At 42.5% G+C, this 4,522-nt stretch overlaps 1 non-coding gene across 1 annotated transcript; it reads right to left on the bottom strand.

Moving 5' to 3' along the window:
* Positions 1–4,143: 4,143 nt before the first annotated feature.
* Positions 4,144–4,226, bottom strand: trnas-uga (transfer RNA serine (anticodon UGA)). Its single transcript has one exon. It is a non-coding gene; the product is annotated as a tRNA-Ser (tRNA).
* Positions 4,227–4,522: the final 296 nt, after the last annotated feature.

Genomic DNA, 4,522 nt, shown 5'->3' with positions numbered 1-4,522 from the left:
AAATGGCCTCCTTCCATGCTGCACATTTTTGCATTTCCTACACTACAAAGTGATCACATCTTAAAAGTAATTAATTTGCTCTGAACTGCTTTGGGAAGTGCTGGGGTGAAAGTCGCTGGAGGAATGCTAACATTTTAATGTAAAAGTGCCATAAGAAAGCACATAGCATGAAAGCCGGTTGCCTCACTTGGTTAGCGCTGGGTGTTACTAACGCCAAATTGGCGAATTCGAACCCATTACGGGCCATTTATTTTATTTTTGGTGGTGCGGTTGGGCTGCAAGTATTTTAGAGCAGCTTCAACATTCAGGGAGGAAACTCACACCAAACCTGTAATACATTGAAGCAATGCTGCAAAACATTAGTTCTGCCGAGAACTGGTGGCCCTGCGGAGTGTTTCCAGCATTAAATTAAGAATTCGATATCCGCTGGGGATTCGTGACTTCTCATATTTCAATCAGTGAAAGGCTCACTGCCGCTGATTGGTTTGTAGTGCAAAGTATGGAACTGATCTAAACACAATTCCACTGCGTAATCCCTCATTATAAGAACTTAGAATTAGGACAGGAGTAGGCCATCTAGCCCCTCGAGCCTGATCCGCCATTCAACAAGATCATGGCTGATGTGGCCGTGGACTCAGCTCCACTGACCCGCCCGCTCCCCGTAACCCTTAATTCTCTTATTGGTTAAAAATGTATCTATCTGTGATTTGAATACATTCAATGAGCTGGCCTCAACTGCTTCCTTGGGGAGAGAATTCCACAGATTCACAACTCTCTGGGAGAAGAAATTCCTTCTCAACTCGGTTTAAAATAGGCTCCCCCGTAATTGAGGCTGTGCCCCCTAGGTCTAGTCTCCCCGACCCGTGGAAACAACCTCTCTGCCTCTGTCTTGTTTATCCCTTTCATTATTTTAAATGTTTCTTTCAGATCACCCTTCATCCTTCTGAAGTCCAACGAGTAAAGACCCAGTCTACGCAATCTATCATAATAAGGTAACCCCCTCATCTCCGGAATCAGCCAAGTGAATCGTCTATGTACCCTCTTCAAATCTTGTATATCCTTCCCAAAGTAAGCTGATCAAAACTGCACGCAGTACTCCAGGTGCGTCCTCAACAATGCACTATACAGTTGCAGCAGGACCTCCCTGCTTTTGTACTCCATCCCTCTCGCAATGAAGGCCAACATTCCATTCGCCTTCCTGATTACTTGCTGCACCTGCAAACTAACATTTTGCCATTCATGCACAAGGCCCCCCTGGTCCCTCTGCACCTCAGCATGTTGTAATTTCTCCCCATTCAAATAATATTCCTTTTTCCTGTTTTTTTCCCCAAGGTGGATGACCTCACATTTTCCGACATTGTATTCCATCTGCCAAACCTTAGCCCATACGCTTAACCTATCTAAATCTATTTGCAGCCTATCTGCGTCCTCTACACAATCCGCTTTCCCACTAATCTTTGTGTCATCTGTAAATTTTGTTACACGACACTCTGTCCCCTCTTCCAGGTCATCTATGTATATTGTAAACAGTTGTGGTTCCAGCACCGATCCCTGTGGCACACCACTAACCACCGATTTCCAACCCGAAAAGGACCCATTTATCCCGACTCTCTGCTTTCTGTTAGCTAGCCAATTCTCTATCCAGGCAAATAGATTTCCTATGACTCCACGTACCTTTATCTTCTGCAGTAACCTTTTGTGTGGCACCTTATCGAATGCCTTTTGGAAATCTAAATACACCACATCCATCCGTACACCTCTATCCACCATGCTCGTTATATCCTCAAAGAATTCCAATAGATTATTTCAACATGCTTTGCCCTTCCTGAATCCATGTTGCGTCTGCTTGATTGTACTATTCCTATCTCGATGTCCCGCTATTTCTTCCTCAATGATAGCTTCAAGCATGTTCCCCACTATAGATATTAAACTAACCGGCCTATAATTACCTGCCTTTTGTCTGCCCCCTTTTTTAAGCAGAGGTGTTACATTTGCTGTTTTTTAATTCGCTGGTACCTCCCCAGAGTCCAGAGCATTTTGGTAGATTAGAACGAATGCATCTGCTAGAACGTCCGCCATCTCTTTTAATACCCTGAGATTCATTTCATCAGGACCAGGGGATTTGTCTACCTTGAGTCCTATTAGCCTTTCCAGCACTACCCCCATAGTGATAGTGATTATCTCAAGGTCCTTCCTTCCCACATTCCCGTGACCAGCAATTTTTGGCATGGTTTTTGTGTGTTCCACTGTGAAGACCGAAGCAAAATAATTGTTTGAGGTCTCAGCCAATTCCACATTTCCCATTATTAAATCCCCCTTCTCATCTTCTCAGGGACCAACATTTACTTTAGTCACTCATTTCCGTTTTATATATCGGTACAAGCTTTTAATAGCTATTTTTATGTTTTGTGCAAATTTACCTTCGTAATCTATCTTTCCTTTCTTTATTGCATTCTTCGTCATTCTTTGCTGTCGTTTAAAATTTTCCCAATCTGCTAGTTTCCCACTAACCTTGGCCACCTTATACACATTGGTTTTCATTTTGATACTCTCCTTTATTTCCTTGGTTATCCACGGCTGGTTATCCCTTCTCTTACCGCCCTTCTTTCTCACTGGAATATATTTCTGTTGAGCACGATGAAAGAGCTCCATAAAAGTCCTTCACTGTTCCTCAATTGTGCCACCGTTTAGCCTGTGTTTCCAGTCTACGTCAGCCAACTCTGCCCTCATCCCACGATAATCACCTTTGGTTAAGCATAGTACGCTCGTTTGAGACACTACTTCCTCACCCACAATCTGTATTTCAATTTCAACCATACTGTGATCACTCATTCCGAGAGGATCTTTTACTGGGAGATCGTTTATTATTCCTGTCTCATTACACAGGTCCAGATCTAAGATAGTTTTCACCCTTGTTTGTTCTGTAACATACTGTTCTAAGAAACAATCCCGTATGCATTCTATGAATTCCTCCTCAAGGCTCCCCAGTGCGATTTGATTTGACCAATCGATATGTAGGTTAAAATCCCCCATGATTACTGCCGTTCTTTTTTCACATGGTTCCATTATTCCCTTGGTTATTGCCCGCCCCACCGTGAAGCTATTAATTGGGGGCCTATAAACTACGCCCACCAGTGACTTTTCCCCCTTACTATCTCTAATCTCCACTCACAATGATTCAACATGTTGTTCATAGAGCCAATATAGTTTCTCACAACTGCCCTGATATCATATTTTATTATCAGAGCTACCCCACCTCCTTTCCCTTCTTGTCTATCTTTCCGAATTGTCAGATACCGCTGTAGGTTTAATTCCCTGTCCTAGCCAACCTGCAACGTTTCTGTAATGGCTATCAAATCATACCCATTTATGATGATTTGTGCCGTCAACTCATTTACTCTATTTCGAATGCTGCGTGCGGTTAGGTAGAGTATTTTAATACGAGTTTTTAAACAATCATTTTTAGTTTTGACCCCTCCTGCAGCCCCTTTATATTCATACATCGTGTCCCTTCCTGTCACCTTGTCGTTTACACTTATCCCAGTACTACTCTGCTCTTTTGCCTCCTGCCTTTTGCATGTTTTCTTGGGGTCCTGTGATCTGAGCTCTCACCCACTCTAACTAGCTCAGAGCCCTGTCCTGGGTTCCGAATACTTCTTGCATTGCGGCACCGAGATTTCATGTTTGCCTTTCTATTACACTTTGACCCATTACATTTTTGCTGTATATTAGTCTGCTACAAACTACAGGGGCCACATCGCTTAATGGATAAGGCATCTACTTTGATGCAAACACTGATGTTATCAGAAAATTCCAACGTCAAACGCTGCCGTGGTCATTTTGGCAAAACTTGTTCATCTTCATAAAACCAAACCTCGTTCGCACTCATTAACTAAATGTGAGTGCCTCCCAAACAATGCACTGATCTTTATTAAAAGGCATTTTTTTCATGCTGTGTATATTGCTCACTGATTTTTGAAGATAGTGTCAAAAAAACCAACAATTAATACCGATAAAGTATTAATGTTTCCAGTTCGAACAACATCTTCACGTCAATCAGTGTAATAAAGGGCAGTGGAGGGAATTGTGATCAGATTCCAATGAGATCCCCGTGAGTCGATAAAAAAAGAGCACATGTAGAATCGCTGCGAGCAGGGGTCGAACCTGCGTGGGGAAACCTCCATTGGATTTCAAGACCAACGCCTTAACCACTCGGCCATTGCAGCTACACAATAAAACTGCTTTAATAGTCGAATCGTTGGTGCAATTTATCAGAGAGACCGCCTGCATGCTTGTCCTATTGGATCTCCCAGACGATGCGAAAATTAAATCATAGAATCACAAAATTTCTCAGCAAAGAAGGAAAAATTGCGGTCAGAACTGAAAGAATTTACATTTCGGGAAAAACTGAACAGTCTGGGGAACCTCTTTCTCGAAAAACAAGGGAGATATATTTTTAACATTATGAAGGTATTTGATCGAGTTGATGTGGAGAAAATATTTGCTATTGTGCAGGAGTTCA

The sequence above is a fragment of the Pristiophorus japonicus genome, unplaced genomic scaffold (assembly GCF_044704955.1).
Source record: "Pristiophorus japonicus isolate sPriJap1 unplaced genomic scaffold, sPriJap1.hap1 HAP1_SCAFFOLD_47, whole genome shotgun sequence".
NCBI classification, from domain to species: Eukaryota; Metazoa; Chordata; class Chondrichthyes; family Pristiophoridae; genus Pristiophorus; species Pristiophorus japonicus.
The sequence above is the reverse complement of the archived record's forward strand: the minus strand, read 5'-3'. Positions and strand labels throughout refer to the sequence as shown.